Source organism: Arachis hypogaea, chromosome 18 (assembly GCF_003086295.3).
Source record: "Arachis hypogaea cultivar Tifrunner chromosome 18, arahy.Tifrunner.gnm2.J5K5, whole genome shotgun sequence".
Taxonomy (NCBI): Eukaryota; Viridiplantae; Streptophyta; class Magnoliopsida; order Fabales; family Fabaceae; genus Arachis; species Arachis hypogaea.
The window spans coordinates 123929257-123947631 of record NC_092053.1 but is presented as its reverse complement, the minus strand read 5'-3'; positions in this window follow the sequence as shown (position 1 = coordinate 123947631).

Below are 18375 nucleotides of genomic sequence, written 5' to 3'. Positions count from 1 at the left end.
ATTCACAATTTTTTCCACCTTTGTTTTCTAATTAACACATTCTTAACACTATAACAACTTTATTTTTATGATTGTCATAATTTAACTCTAAATTTTTAATTATAAATTTTAAATTTTAAAATCTAATTTTTAATTCTTAAACCTTAAATCACAATCGTCATTTTTAAATCCTAAACTCTACAAAAAAGAAAATTAAAAAATAATTTTAACAATAAAAATTATTTAATATTAACTAATATATTTGTACACTTTCAATAAAATAATACTAAAATTTCTGCAATAATCAAATGAGAAGTAGATCAAATTTGAACAAGTAAGTAATAAGTAAAATACATGATTTTATTAAGGGTTAAGTACGATTGTGGTCCTTAACGTAGAGGCCGAAAATTTTTTTTGTCCCTGACCTTTTTTTGCCTACAAAATAATTCCGAAAGTTTAACTTAGTTTTAAAATCATCTTTTTTTACCAAACTTTTTATTTTTATTACTAAATTACCTCTAAGTAAAAAAATATAAAATAAAATAAAATAAACGGAAAAAGGAAAAACTGGAAAGGGAATCACGCTTGGGAGGGAGGTGTTTTCAAGGGAAAAGACGGAAGGTGGGGAAGGAAATCTGTCGTCGCTGCTCCTCACCACCAGATCTAGCTGTTTCCTTTCTTCCTCAGCACAAACTCACACTAACGGCAAGATAGGAGAGAGCAGAGGGAGAAAGAAAGAGAAGCGGAGAGGAAGAGAAGAGAGAAACGGAGGCACTAAGGGAGACCGCGTCCAGTTCGTCACGCCCTGCCGTCGTCCTTATCGCGAACCGCCGTCGTCGGTCACCATCGAGCCATGTCCCGTCGACGCCAGCAGATCCGCGAGGTTGGACGGTCGTCGATGCTCCTCTCCGGTCACCGTTACTCCTTGTCCTCCTTGCCCATTGTTGTTGTTGTTCTGATTCATGTGGTTCTTCTTCTGATTCTGGTTGTTGTTGTTGTTTTATTGTTGGTGCTTCTGCTTCTGCCTGCTTCTGTTTTTGTTTTTGTTTCTGGTTCTGCTTTTGTTGTTGCTCTGATTTTATTATCTATTGTAATTATTGTTGTTGTTCTTCTGGTTGTTGTTGTTTCATTGTTGTTGATTCTGCTTCTGCCTGTTTCTGTTTTTGCTTTTGCTTGTGTCTCTGCGTCTTTGCTTCTGGTTGATTTTGGAAAAGAAGGGGGAAGGATATTTTCGTCCGAAGGATGATTTTAAAATTAATTTAAACTTTCGCGACCATTTTGTAGGTAAAAAAAGGCTGGAGACGAAAAAATTTTTCGACCTCTATATTAGGGACCAAAATCGTACTTAACCCTTTTATTAATAATGCTTGTTATCTAAGAGCCTACATATGCATTCTTAATTAATCAAATCTTTGCATAAAAAAAATTAAACCTGACAACTTCAAATAGTATATAGTCTCTCCATACATATTTAAAGATCGCAAATTCGAGTCTCGCTCACTCTTAACTTTAAAAAAAAATTACAGAAAATACACTACCAATTGCTAAATAGACTATATATATATATATATAATTTACGCATTATGAAGTTTATTAGATTACCGATCTTTTGATATTATAAACTTCTAAAATTCGGCATACTTAATTATCAAAATAATATAATATGATTTAAAATTAGATCAATGAAATTTGTATAGTAAAAAAAGCTATTTTATTATTCAATAATTTAAACCAATTGAATTTACTCGTAGTAAGTAAATATCCACATATCCAAACATATATATAAACAATTTTGTTAAGTAATTAATTAGGATACTAGCTAACTATAACCAACTACTAGTTAAGTTGAAAAAAATACCTCTTTCACGCAACTTCTTTTTTTTTTACAGAAACACTCTTTCGCACGGCTGCCTTTGACACTTCACTACAATTGGTTCCCCACTGTCGCTGTTTACGGCCTCATCCGTTGTCTACATCGTCATCTGTTGTCTACATTGTCGTCTACGTTGTCTGTCATGACTCATCTGTGTTATCTCTGTCAAAGCATCATTGTCGTTGTGGAGCTTGAGCTTTACCGCCTTTTCGAGCCCTAACTGTTGTTGTTCGGAGACCTAACCTTGGCTACTCTCCTTCACTCCGTCACCGATGATCGAATACCTCATCGCTCACGATTGTCGTCTCTCGCCGTCCCGCTGCTTCTCATGTTAGTATTGTGTTTAGGTTTCACATGTTTCTTTTTGTTAGGTTTTAAATGTTCTTTTTCAATTATTTTAAATATTTTCTTTTGTTCTAACTATGGATGTTTTTTTTTTAATGTTCTTTTTTAATGATTTTAGATGTTTCTTTTTGTTTTAATTTAAATATTTCTTTTTAAGGTTTCGAATCCGTTATTCAATTATTAATTTTTACGAAGTACAGGTTTTGGATATTTTTATTTGTTAGATTTTAAATGTTTTTTTTATAATTTTTTATATTTTTTTGTTTTGTTGGACGTTCTTTTCAATAATTTTAGATTTTTTTAGTAGCTTTTTGATATTTTTTTATGATTTTAGATTTTTTTTTTGTTAAGTTTTGATTTTTTTTCAATGATTACAGATTTTTTTTTTCCAATTTTTTGTTATGAAATTGACTGAATTGTTAAAATATTAGCAAAAGAAAGTGTTGGTTACATACACTTCTTTCTATTTCATATATAGTTAGTTACCTATGATCAAATGACATTTATATAACTTAAACCAAGATACATAAAATCATATGTGCCAACTTTCATCGAAGTTGAACAATAACCACACGAGTGTAACATCAAACAACTAGTTTTTATATCCATTAAAGACAAATAAATTAAATTTATTTAAAATGAAATTTTATAACAATAATCTACGAACTTCAAGATTCTAATTCAAAATGGGTTTCATAAAAAGAGTATACACGGATGAAATGGGCTTTAATTCATACACCTATAAAATGATTACTTGCAATTTCTTAAATATAAAATCAGAGATTCAATAAATTGCTATGCAGTTATACATGGATGCAGTCATGGTTGTAGATTTGTGTAGTTGTTGCAAATGCGAGTATTGTGGCATGAAAATTGGTTTTTTTATGACTTTTTATAATCTACTTTGATATGACTCACTCTTTAAGATTATTTACAAGAATAAGAGCCAACAGAAAAAAAAATAGAAAAAGACAAATAGGTCATTGACTTTTTGATCTACGGACATTTAAGTTTTTGAGAATTTAAAAATATATTTAAATCCCTGACATTTTCAAAACCTAGACATATCGATTCCTCATGTTTACTAAAAAAAATCAAACATGACACTCATTGTACTGGCCTGATTGATACGGATGCATACGTTTTTAAATGGGACAAATTAGACGCAGGAATCGATGTGTCCAAATTTTGAAAAATATTATGGCTTAAATGTATTTTTAAACTTTTAAGAATTTAAATGTTCGTAGATCAAAAAGTCAAAGATCGATTTGTCATCTTCTAAAAAAAAAATTAACTGGGGGTAAAAACGGAACATACTCTTAAATCACCAGAGAGTTTAGAATTGAGATCATCAAGAAGGGAGTGATCGTAGAGCTGTTGATAAGTTTCTTTCACTACTTTTATTTGCTCAGCATTCCTATGTCCCAAAATTGACACTATTGTTTTCTCATCTCTTAAGAATGCTGTGTAAAAAAAAAAAAAGGGTTATGTTATTTGAATGTAATATTTGAACCACATTTTGTTTTCTTAATAAGGAAGGAGTTCAACACTAAAAAAGGGAACTTACTATAAATTAGGAAAAGAAATGAAAAAAAAAATGTCGATGATGAATAGAACATGTTTTTGTATATTATTAGATGTAATATGAGATTCAACTCGAATGAAGCTCGATATTTCATCAAATAATACATAAAAATATACTAATACTATATCGAAAAATGTTATATATACATAAAATTCATATTTTGAAAGCAAAAATCTGATATATGTAGAGAAAGGGAAAGAGTTTACACTCTGAAGCTTTTTTGAGTCGTGCACAGTCTTCTTCAGGAGGAGGCAGAAAACTTGGGAGTGGCACAATCAATGAGGCCATTTCTCTGAGAACCTTTTTTTTTTCCTCACCGAAAGTAAATCTTTCCGCAAGACAAGAACTTTTGAAGTTGAAGAAATTGAACCTTTAACATTTTGCTTATTAAATAGCTAAGTTGATTTCCAATTTTCTATTATTGCCCCTGGTTCTAAATTTGCCAAATAAAAGAGATTTTTTTTATGTTATATTTGACATGCACATTTGTTCTAATGAATTGCTTTTTTTTTCTTTTTAAATCAAATTTGTTTTATGCTAAATTGCTAAATGCAACTCTCCAACCTAATTTCTAGCGAAATTGACAAATTTGACCAATGTTACTTGGGCGGTTTAAAAAGTGATTTTTATGGGCCAATTATTTTAAGGGAACCACTCATATACATACACCAAAAATATATATATTTTTTTAAATTATGCATGAGAATGTAATATGTAACACCCTAATGCTTTTAAATTAGGTTAAGTTTTATTTGGATTATATTTAGTAATTGATATTCAAAATCTTGCGAAATTTTTTTTTTAAAACAAACATGAAATATTTATATAAAATAATTTATATATAAAAATATTGAATAACTAGTTTTTATTAGAATAGTTACTAGTCGAAAAATATAAGTGGATCTGAAAATACTAACATGAAAAACGGGCATGCTAAACTATGAAAGCACAACAATGACAAGCTTTACTCATACCAAATAATCATAAAAAGAAACATCATAGTTATAATTGCAATCACTCAATAAAAACAAAACAAAACACACAGAAAATCCTAATTCTCTTAATTTGCATAACTATGGCTAAAACAATCCCATATTCTTCCTTCTTAAGGTAAACGCTTATTGTTTTATATCTACGTCCTCGATAGCTTGCTCCTAATAGTGCACTTGTCTTTTCACCTCAACTGAGCAGTGTATTGCTTTATACTGCATCGTTCCTAAAGATGGTACGGAGAGAGAGGTGAGAAACAAAAGTTTCTCAATAGTTTATCTATATGGTGTCATCGTATCCATCCCCAGACACCCCGAGTTTTAAAATAAAAACAGTGATGATGCAATGTTGTTCAATTATTATTTCTAAAAGTCTTTGTTAGTTAGAGTGGTGTGATTTTTAGATACTTCTTATTTACTTATATTATGACATGTGTAACACATACAAAATACCTATAGCATTAAAACATATAGAATACAAACTCATAAATCTTGATTTGATGTTTTCATAGGCCGTAAAGCAAGGCAAAATAAATAATAAATAAGAGAAGAATACTAACATTGGTATAAATAAGTCAAATAGAATAGATCTAAATAAAATAAAGATCTTAAACAATATCATCCATCAAATAAAAAGAAACTTTAGATAAAAGAAGGATCTTTGAATAAAATAATAAACATAATCATGAATTAAAAAAAGATAAAAGAAGAACAATCATGCTCACACTTTTTATTGTATTTTTCATTATTTTTTTCGTAGCTTTTATGGAAGGTATTGAGCTCAAACCGGTATAAAAGGTGGGAGTCTCCTTCCCTTACCGAAGGTTCTTATCCCAAACATTTTGGCGATCACCTTCCCTTACCGAAGGATCATATCGATATCTTGTCTTTGGGGGTCACCTTCCCTTATCAAAGGATTATTCCCTCAATTCAATTTACAATCAAGATTATTTACACATACACAAGAAGGGAGTTATTAAAAATATATTATTATATAAAATTGATGGGAGTCTCCTTCCTTTATCGAAGATTTCCAAAAGTTTTTCGATTACCTTCCCTTACCGAAGGATCATCTCGATTATCTTGTCTTTGGGGGTCACCTTCCTTTACCGAAGGATCATTCCCTCAATTTTTTAATGCACATAAGATTGTTATTATAATGCATAATGCGTATGAAGGAAAGAGACATTATATCATGACATGCAATGCTAACATCTATATTAAAAAACATTTAACATATGACATATAAAAATTAGCATAAAATCCCTTATCTCGAGTGAAGTTCCTATATGTATTCTGATGCAAATAGACGTGATTTTTTAGCAAAGAGAAACTTGTTCCATGACTATTCTTTGTGTATATTTTGATGTAGGTATGAATCCTTGACTGGACAGAAAGACTTTTCATATTCTGTAGTTCGCATAATTCGAAAGGATATCTTCTTGAACAATATATGAGTAGACTTTGTGAATACTTTGGCTAGAATACTTTGGAAAGGAAGGACTCAAATAGCTCTTAGGTATGTACAGATTGTGTTAGGAGAATCTAATTCGCGTTTATGTGAAATCTCCAATCTAAATCGTCACTTTGTAAGCCCTATAACGTTTTCTACGTTTGGGATTTGGAAATAACTATTAGATACAAATTTATAGATAATTGAGTTAGCTTTAAAACGAATTTTAAACAAAGTCAATCAAATAACCAAAGCTTGAGATATTCCCGAAATACTGTTAGTATATCAGGTTGGCTGATAAGAGCGCGATTTTCTACAATAGACTTGGAACAAATTTATCTACCTAATTTAATTTGAATTTGATTTTGTACTGAACTTAAGGAATAAATCTAGTTTTCTTATCTTTTCATGTAACTAAATATCATTCAAATCCAATAAATATAGAAATAATTATGACTATATCTTAAAAGGTTGTTTATTGTCGGTTAGAGATTTATTATCACTAGGACTTTCATATATTTAAATTTTAACCTAGATATGTTAGTCTTTTAAATGCATTATTTCTTAATTTTTTATTTTGAATTTAAATTTTAAATCATTACTATTTTAATTAATTAATTAGTTATTGAATAATGACTTGATTCAAAAAGTTGAGATGTTACATGACAACTGTCCTCACCTGTGTTTTGATTTATTCGAATCGATTATTATAAAAAAAATTCAAAATTTTGAATAATTTGGTTCATTTTAAGCGATTTTTTTACTTTTACATAAAAATATACATTTTTGGACAAACACAAGATTGGGTTTGGACTGTGTATGTTTAACAAAAAAACAATGAAAAAAATCAAAACTAATCCATTACATTTGACCAAGAAAATTCATTACAAATTATGCGCGAGTTTGCAGGTTCTATATTATTTATCAGTTTGGAGGTGCTGCACAGTTTTTTGGTGCTTGTAACACCCTCACTATCAGAAGTCACATTTTCGGCTGCGCTATTCTGATAGCAAGAGGTATTACGACTACTTTACATACTAAATATTAAAATAGGAGCCTGTGACTCGACACTGTATCGCTGATTTCTTTGAAAATCGGAAATAAATACTTTATCTTAAGAAAATACAAGCAGGCATAGATTCATATATAAGACTCCTTACATAATATCTCATAATATAATATATACATATAGAACATACAACTCCTATCCCTCTTACAAACTTGTAATAACAAAGACGAGGGAAGAAAATAATCTAATTAACACAACAACATATAAACCAAACTCAGTATAACTCTTCTTTATGCCTCTTCGTCTGGTTCCTGAAAAGGTAAAGCTGTAGGGGGTGAGAACCTAACCACACGGTCTCACCATGGAGTTTCAAATTTTTCATAAGAAGATATCTAATAAGAAATCTGTTTCCAAGCTCAGTGATTATCATTGCCTTATGAATCTTTTAAAAAACCAATAGGTAATCGTTCAAAACCTTTTTCGAAGAAACAATGTTTAATCTTTCAGAAATCCAAAATCTTTCTTTTCTTATAAGAAAATCTCAATCAGAAACCAACCACGCAATCAAACAATACAATCATTAATTCAACACCAAATTTTATTCTCAAATGTAGCACGCCAGGACAAACACAGGCAAGACAGACAAGGAAAGCACAAGTAGGTAGCAGTTACAGCAAATAGTTCAAGTAGCAGTTAAGAACAGTTTAGCAATTAGGCAGACCAAAACAAGTTCAAACCCAAGCAAAGCATACAAATGCATATGATGCATGCCTGTCCTATGGCTGATGAGGCTCATCTGTCGGTTATCCAGCCAACCCGACAAGTCTGAATTGTCCTTAGACTGTCCCCCGACGTGCATCCGCAAGTGTCTATGCATAGTTTTTTTTCTCAAATAATCAATATTGCAAAATGGGGGTAACATTCCCGGGAATTTATATAGTGTCCGGTCACACTTACGTCGTAGGGTCAACAGAGTATCGAGTTTTCAACCTGGTACACGTAGTGGCAAGCCACAACACTTTATCCAGGGAACCTCGTATCTCACATAATTCAAATTCATAAGCCACATCTCATTTCCAAATTCATAAGTTCAACATTCTCAACATTCTCAACATCATCATCATTCATCAATCCATATCTCATTTTCAAATTCATTTAAAAACCATATTTCAAAGAAAATCCTCATCATCCTCCTTTCCATTCCATTCATTAACAATCCCAATACAAAATATAATTCTTTCTTTGATAAATAAAGTAATCTTAAACCATATAATGCTTAAAATTAAACCTTTTTAAAATAATTACTTCAAATGAAACTTCTAATTTTATAAAATTTCGGCAGCATCTCCTCTAAAACTCGGACTCTGCCACCCTTTTCGGGTCCCAACAAAACCATTTCTCAAACTCCTTTCAATTCAATTTCAAAAATCAGACCAATTTCAATATCTCAGACCATTTTCAATTTAAACTCATTTTTCAATAAATCAAGCTTATTTCCAATATTATAATCCTTTCTAGATCTCAATCATTTCCAACAAAGCCAACCAACATTTACTCAAACCCTTTCCAACGGTTTTAAATCCGAGTCATTCATAAATCTCAAGCCATTTTCCAACCCAAATTAACTTTCCATCATATCATTTTTCAATTCTCAAATTATACTTGATAAACATGCAAACCAGATTTTCAAATTAATCTTCCACTCACTATCTCAATACCAACTCAATATTCAGAAATAGCCACAGTTAAGTAAGCAATCACATTCATTCAAAGCAATTCAGTTCAATTCGTAAGACTCCATAATCACTAAAAATAATTATTTGCTTAAATATCAATTTATAACAACTCTTAAGAATAAAAATAAGTTTAATGAAAACGCCCCTACCTCGAAAAGTCGAATCCATAAATTAAATCTGTCACCAGAAACCCTTTCCCTCAGCCCCAAAATCAATTGCAGCTTTAACTCCAGCAACTCTAATCATAGCATATAATAACTGAAACTCAAACTTATAGCAATTATCGTGACAAAACCTCAGTGTAAGATAACGGAATAGCAACTAAAGGGGTTTCGAGGCGAGAACAACTTACTGAAGTTAAGAATAAAAGAAGGAACGGCATAGCAGCAGCTCCGGTGAGCTCCAGCAACGGCAGCTGTGGTTGGTGACTACCCAGATGGCAACGCAGCTCGAAACAGAACCAAAGCTAGAATCAAATGGGGTTTGGAACTGCAACTGCAGCAACATCAACACCGAACAACAACAGTTTATTCTGACATAAATTAAAAGTAACATAAAATGGCTTTTAGGTGAAACTAAAACAAATTATCATGGTGAAGGAAGCAAAACAAATTCAGTCTCACCATGAAGAACAGCAAACTCCACTGGAACAGAGGCGGGCAAAATGGTGAATGGATCCAGGTAGTACAGGGCAGAAATCGAAGCATGATTTCAGCAATGGAAGGACAACTCCACTTAACTTCTACGCGTTATCCTTGAGCTCCACGATAACATCCTCAATCAACGGCAGTAAGGCTTCGATGACGGTGGCTAGGCAGGACGTGACGGCAGCAAGCTCGCTTCAACGGCTCCTCCTTCCACGTCTCCTTCTCTCTCGTTCGCTTCAACGATGGCAATGAAGATCCTTCCAGCGGCGGCGTGCGATTCTAACGGCAACGGAGGCACGGATGGCGGCGACGGGTTTCATTACTGACAGCGGCGGTGACTGGCGCGAGGATGGCGGTGCTGCGACGGTCGCGGCGATGAGTTTCTCCACGGCGACAGCTCCCTCGCGAACGCGTCTATCCCTCTCCTCTGCTCGCGATTCGCAGCGGTGATGACGTGCGGCTCGGCAACGGTGATGGCTCCAAGGCGGCGACGGTGACTACCCTTGGCTACTGGCTGCGTTCCTCTTCTCCCTCTCTTCTCTTCTCGGCGACCACGACGGCTCCGTGGCAGCGGCGCGACGAGCTGGATGGTGGTGGCGCAGCTCCCTCCCCTCTTCTTCTCCGCTGGCGCCCTCTCTTTCTCTCTTCTCCATCTCTGTGCATGTGTGTGTGTTGGGGTTTCAGAAAGGAGAAGGGGGTAATGGCAGCTGGGAAAGGAAAATTAGGTTAGGGATTTGGAATTAGGTTCCCAATTTGGGAATTAGGATTAGGGGTAGTTCAATCATTTCACTAAAATTAGGAGTAATTGAAAACCAAGAACCAATTTTTAATCCACTAATAATATTTGTGAAAATACTATTTAATTATCAATTTATAAATTATTTTCAAATAAATACTCTAATTATATAATTAGAGATAAATGTAATTAATTTTCTTTATTCATAAAAATTAAAATATTAAATTCTAAAATCTCAATTCTTTAAATCAATTTATACAAAATTCTTATTATTTTGCAATTACTAAATTTTATAGTTCAAATATAGAAAATTATCTAACAATTATAAAATTATACAAAGATTCTAATTTAATTATCAAAACTTGATTTAATTAGCTTTAATTAAATAATTTCTAAAATTAAAGTCTTTAATGAACAAATAAATTGAAATCAATTTAGAATAAGGCTTTTCAAAAGTTTTGAGTCTTACATCCTACCCACCTTATAAAAATTTTCGTCCTCGAAAATTAAAAGAATACACAAGGTAATATAAAGAATCAGTACTCTATTGTCCAAATGCTTTTTAGATAAGAAAATTTAGCATATTACAGGAAATATTACATGATTTTAATACCTTTCTTTTGAATACTCTAGAAAAACAAAAAATTTTGGTATATATATATATATATATATATATTTTCAAATAGTAGATAAACCATAAGACTTAGAAATAAAGGAAAAGCATGGTGTAAAGCAGAAGTTACAAAATAGGGTCAAAAGAAAAGGGGTTACATGGTGTCAACCTTGAGGGTTTTAACATAGCTCACTATCACAACTCCTTTTGATGTCACATACTTATAGGCTTCACCTTTCGCATTCACGAACCGTGTCCTAAAGAACTACCGTGTTACAAGTTTCACCTTACACCTATCTATCTCACGTTGCTCCGACTACTTAGCTAACTTGTTGCGAGTCGTCATTTTATACGAATTGAGCTACCGAAAACTTGAATATCTTCTCAACAATATTCATTTCCTGAAGTTTAAACGTCATAACCTACGGCGTTTTTAAACTTGTCCAAGTTCACCTTCTCAACTACTAGTTATTCCTTGAAAACTAACGCTTTGGTTTTTAACTTCTAGGGACCACGTGTGACATTGAGATAAGCACCAGTATATTCAAGGAGTTACAAATCTAAGGAAAAGATGAATAAGTGACGAGGATAAAATTTATATAAATTTAGGAGGGTGCGTAAGATTGCAACTAAGTAACAATTTACAGGCACGAAAAAATGTTCTGGAAAGAAAATTATTTTACATCTAAATAGGAAATTTGAATCCAAGAACTCTATAAGAAATAAGAAAAGTAGTGATGATTTAAATTGAAATAAGTTCAAGCCAAAACAGAGGAACATTAAGTTCACAAAAGAGGAATAATTGAATTAACGACATCATTTGCAAAACTCAAAAGTATGGAAAAATCTAAGAAAGTATGATTTCTCATTCTAAAAAGAAAAAATATGAAATAGATATCCTTCAAGAGAGGTAACAGAAGCGTAAATATTGGGTTATGTTAAAACAAATTCAAGTTAAATTAGATTTGTGCAAAACTTGAAATAATGAAATTAATTGAGCTAAAAATGTTGAAAAATCTTAAAAGATCATAATCAAACAAGAATATGCATAAAAATTTATATCAAACTTAGAGGTAGAACTAAATTCTATTCAGAAGAGAAAGTTCGAGGTAAATTAGTCAATAAAAGAATACTTAGTACGTTATAAACAAATAGGTTTCGATTGCATAAGAAAGTTTTAAAGCTTCATATCAGTGAATATATGCTAAGTTTCAAAACGATTTTATTGAAATTTAAAGTAGAGCTACGAATAGAATCCAGCAAAAGAACTAAATTGAAAATTTTTTTCTATGGAATCCGAAACAAAAACCTTAGAACGAGATTATAAAAAGTGGTATGTTGTACCAAAATAAGTTTGAAGGTTGCTCAAAGGAATACAAATTTTGATAAAGAAGAATAAGCAATCAAAATGGTGTTTTACAAAAACTTGGAGAAATATTTGAAATTATAAGTAAGCAAGGATGTACAAAAACAAGAAGATGTACCGAAAGGAAAAATCAAGTTGTAACCCTATGAAGGAATAAATTCACTTTCCCAAAATAATTACTAGAAGCTTTAATAAGGTATTGCGTCAAAACAATCCAATTTAAAATAAATTATATGAAGTTTGTCAATTAGAGATTAACTAGAATAGAAGCAAAAATTTCTTATCAAGAATCTTAGAGTACATAATCAAGTAAAGACATAAATAAAAATTTGAGTAAATATTGAAGGAGAATCAAATTATGTTCAAGGAAAGAAATCTAATGTAAAGTGTTCCTATATAGTTAATAAGAGTATAGATAGTACCTTTAAAAACAAGTATGTTTTTAGCTACATAAAGGATTTATTTATTTCTTGTAGGAAAGTACATGTAAGACCAGAGATAGTCATATCCAGAATTTAAAGAATGGTTACAGACAAGATCAGATAAAATAAAAAGATCAAAACTCTTCTCAACGAAGATTCTGAAACAAAAACTTCGAAAGAATATTACTAGAATTGTTATCTCATACCAAGACAAACTCGAAATTTTTACCAAGGGGAGTACTTTATTCATTTAGAGGAAAACAGGATCAAAAATTGTAACCTGTGCAAAATACGCATAAGTTGTAGAAGGCGAAGTAGAAGAACCAAATTACACAATTAGCTTGCTACGAATCGTAACTCTCACGGTTTCAAATCACTCAAGTATTAAGAATTATGTGTTACGCTAGAACAAATTTAAGATCGAATAAAAGGATACAGAATTTATAAAGAAATGCATAAATAATAACAATGATGGATAATCAAATCTGGTTCCAAAAAGAATTGAAACAAGGAGTGAAAAAGATGATAAATCGAAGAATAAGCAATACGCGCATCATGTGGCATGACTAAAGCACCTACCTTCGGTGTAAACTAATCAACGAATAACATCTGACGTTTTTCAAAGAATTAAGAACCATTGTCATGCGAAACAAGTTCAAAACCAACTCAAAGGAAAAACTCATGATTCGTAGAGAGAAATATGAGCAACGTCAAGGATAAAGGTTCCAAATGATTTCAAGTGAATAATCAGGATTATAATCAAGCAGAAATATATATATAGAAATGAATAAGTATCACTAGGAACAGAGTCAAATCATATCCTAAAAGGAAAAATCTAGAACAAGAAATTCCAACATAAAACCAATAAAAGAGAAAACGGTGTACTAAGCTACACGACACGAACAAGATTATACGTCAAAACGGAACTAACTTCAAAAATTAATTTCTAACTCTCCCAGAACCCGTGAACCGCATCACTTATTAATTCTACTTTGTCCATGATAACCCATTAACTTTACCGTACACGTAAACCATCAACATTAAGCTGGCCAGACTTAATATCAACATATATGCAATGGTAAGCTAACAGCGTTAATCAAAAGACTGTCATGTGCATAAAGCTCTAATTCTCATCATTCGGACAATACCTATAACATGACAGACACTCAGAGTATGCAATTGAAGCATAATCGGTCCATTCCTCAGGCTCTACAGGAAAGACCGCTCTGATACCATAATGTAACACCCTCACTATCAGAAGTCATGTTTCCGGCTGCGCTACTCTGATAGCAAGAGGTATTACGACTACTTTACATACTAAATATTAAAATAGGAGCCTGTGACTCGACATTGTATCGCTGATTTTTTTGAAAACCGGAAATAAATACTTTATCTTAAGAAAAATGCAAGCAGACATAGATTCATATATAAGACTCCTTACATAATATCTCATAATATAATATATACATATAGAACATACAACTCCTATCCCTCTTACAAACTTGTAATAACAAAGACGAGGGAAGAAAATAATCTAATTAACACAACATCATATAAACCAAACTCAGTATAACTCTTCTTTATCCCTCTTCGTCTGGTTCTTGAAAAGGTAAAGCTGTAGGGGGTGAGAACCTAACCACACGGTCTCACCACGAAGTTTCAAATTTGTCATAAGAAGATATCTAATAAGAAATCAGTTTCCAAGCTCAGTGATTATCATTGCCTTATGAATCTTTTAAAAAACCAATAGGTAATCGTTCAAAACCTTTTCGAAGAAACAATGTTAAATCTTTTAGAAATCCAAAATCTTTCTTTTCTTATAAGAAAATCTCAATCAGAAACCAACCACGCAATCAAACAACACAATCATTAATTCAACACCAAAGTTTATTCTCAAATGTAGCACGCCAGGACAAACACAGGCAAGACAGATAAGGAAAGCACAAGTAGGTAGCAGTTACAGTAAATTGTTCAAGTAGCAGTTAAGAACAGTTTAGCAATTAGGCAGACCAAAAAAAGTTCAAACCCAAGCAAAGCATACAAATGCATATGATGCATACCTGTCCTATGGCTGATGAGGATCATCTGTCGGTTATCCAGCCAACCCGACAAGTCTGAATTGTCCTTAGACTGTCCCCCGACGTGCATCTCCAAGAGTCTATGCATAGTTTTTTTTCTCAAATAATCAATATTGCTCAATGGGGGTAACATTCCCGGGAATTTATATAGTGCCTGGTCACACTTACGTCGTAGGATCAACAGAGTATCGAGTTTTCAACCTGGTACACGTGGTGGCAAGCCACAGCACTTTATCCAAGGAACCTCGTATCTCAGATAATTCAAATTCATAAGCCACATCTTATTTTCAAATTCATCAGTTCTACATTCTCAACATTCTCAACATCATCATCATTCGTCAATCCATATCTCATTTTCAAATTCATTTAAAAACCATATTTCAAAGAAAATCCTCATCATCCTCCCTTCCATTCCATTCATTAACAATCCCAATTCAAAACATAAATTTTTTTTTTGATAAATAAAGTAATCTTAAACCATATAATGCTTAAAATTAAACCTTTTTAAAATAATTACTTCAAATGAAACTTCTATTTTATAAAATTTCGGCAGCATCTCCTCTAAAACTCAGACTCTGCCACCCTTTTCGAGTCCCAACAAAATCATTTCTCAAACTCCTTTCAATTCAATTTCAAAAGTCAGACCAATTTCAATATCTCAGACCATTTTCAATTTAAACTCATTTTTCAATAAATCAAGCTTATTTCCAATATTATAATCCTTTCCAGATCTCAATCATTTCCAACAAAGCCAACCAACATTTACTCAAACCCTTTCCAACGGTTTCAAATCTGAGTCATTCATAAATCTCAAGCCGTTTTCCAACCCAAATTAACTCTAACATCAAATCATTTTTCAATTCTCAAATTATACTTGATAAACATGCAAACCAGATTTTCAAATTAATCTTCCACTCACTATCTCAATACCAACTCAATATTCAGAAATAGCCACAGTTAAGTAAGCAATCACATTCATTCAAGGCAATTCAGTTCAATTCGTAAGACTCCATAATCACTAAAAATAATTATTTGCTTAAATATCAATTTATAACAACTCTTAAGAATAAAAATAAGTTTAATGAAAACGCCCCTACCTCGAAAAGTCGAATCCATAAATTAAATCTGTCACCAGAAACCCTTTCCCTCAGCCCCAAAATCAATTACAGCTTTAACTCCAGCAACTCTAATCATAGCATATAATAACTGAAACTTAAACTTATAGCAATTATCGTGACAAAACCTCAGTGTAAGATAACAGAATAGCAACTAAAGGGGTTTCGAGGCAAGAACAACTTACTGAAGTTAAGAATAAAAGAAGGAACGGCATAGCAGCAGCTCCGGTGAGCTCCAGCAACGGCAGTTGTGGTTGGTGACTACCCAGATGGCAACGCAGCTCGAAACAGAACCAAAGCTAGAATCAAATGGGGTTTGGAACTGCAACTGCAGCAACATCAACACCGAACAACAACAGTTTATTCTGACATAAATTAAAAGTAACATAAAATGGCTTTTAGGTAAAACTAAAATAAATTATCATGGTGAAGGAAGCAAAAAAATTCAGTCTCACCATGAAGAACAAAAAACTCCACTGGAACAGAGGCGGGCAAAATGGTGAATGGATCCTAGCAGTACAGGGCAGAAATGGAAGCATGATTTCAGCAACGGAAGGACAACTCCACTCAACTTCTGCGCGTTATCCTTGAGCTCCACGATAACATCCTCAATCAACGGTAGTAAGGCTTCGATGACGGTGGCTAGGCAGGACGTGACGGCAGCAAGCTCGGTTCAACGGATCCTCCTTCCACGTCTCCTTCTCTCTCGTTTGCTTCAACGATGGCAACGAAGATCCTTCTAGCGGTGGCGTGCGATTCTAACGGCAACGAAGGCGCGGATGGCAGCGACGAATTTCATTACTGACAGCGGCGGTGACTGGCGCGAGGATGGCGGTGCTGCGACGGTCGCGACGATGAGTTTCTCCACGGCAGCAGCTCCCTCACGAACGCGTCTATCCCTCTCCTCTGCTCGCGATTCGCAGCGGTGATGACGTGCGGCTCGGCAACGGTGATGGCTCCAAGGCGGTGATGGCGACTACCCCTGGCTACTGGCTGCGTTCCTCTTCTCCCTCTCTTCTCTTCTCTTCTCTTCTCAGCGACCACGACAGCACCGTGGCAGCGGCGCGACAAGCTGGATGGTGGTGGTGCGGCTCCCTCCCCTCTTCTTCTCTGCTGGCGTCCTCTCTTTCTCTCTTCTCCATCTCTGTGCATGTGTGTGTGTTGGGGTTTCAGAAAGGAGAAGGGGGTAATGGCAGCTGGGAAAGGGAAATTAGGTTAGGGATTTGGAATTAGGTTCCCAATTTGGGAATTAGGATTATGGGTAGTTCAATCATTTCACTAAAATTAGGAGTAATTGAAAACCAAGAACCAATTTTTAATCCACTAATAATATTTGTGAAAATACTATTTAATTATCAATTTATAAATTATTTTCAAATAAATACTCTAATTCAATAATTAGAGATAATGTAATTAATTTTCTTTATTCATAAAAATTAAAATATTAAATTCTAAAATCTCAATTCTTTAAATCAATTTATACAAAATTCTTATTATTTTGCAATTACTAAATTTTATAGTTCAAATATAGAAAATTATCCAACAGTTATAAAATTATACAAAGATTCTAATTTAATTATCAAAACTTGCTTTAATTAGCTTTAATTAAATAATTTCTAAAATTAAAGTCTTTAATAAATAAATAAATTGAAATCAATTTAGAATAAGGCTTTTCAAAAGTTTTGGGTCTTACAGTGCTGTGCTATCTTGGTAAATCCATAGAATGTCACAGAGGTTACTGCTTCTATTAGTTATGCATTGGATGTGCCAGCTAATGAAAGAGAAAAACGGCATTACAGATGCCAACATTTGATACTTTCAAGTTGCTAATAACGTACTTTCTATATTGTTTTGCTGAGGACAATGGTCTAATGCATCTAGTTCTGATGAAGTAAAAAACAGAAGCACTTTTTGCTCCTAAAATGACCCAACAGTATGACATCTAAGATGGACAATTCAACCTTGAGAATTTGTTACAAAATAATGGTGGAAAGATACCCACTGGCAGACTTGTTAGCGTGAAATTCAGTAAGAGGGAGGAATTATAGAGAGTGACATGGGCGACGGCAAATTGCAGCGTAGCAGAGCTTTCTGGAGAAGATGAAATCGGTAGCAACAACAAGGAAGAAGAGTTGCGCAAAAGGGGAGGAATTATGATGCCGTTGCCAAACCGAGTGTTAACCAGACTACGAAAATGGCGATGGACCTCGGACAAAACAACATCACCGCCAAAAAAGATCCAAGCAAAGGCGAGGAAGTAGGCTAATGGAGGCAGCAGTTGGATGAAAAAAGGTGAGGAGGCAAGTCGCATATTGGGAAACAAAAGAGTTTGTGTCAATGACCAAGCAAATGGTCCAATCAAGCTAACAAACTTGGAAGATTGATATTCGAAATAAGAAATCTTTGATGAAATTTCATGATAGGATTGA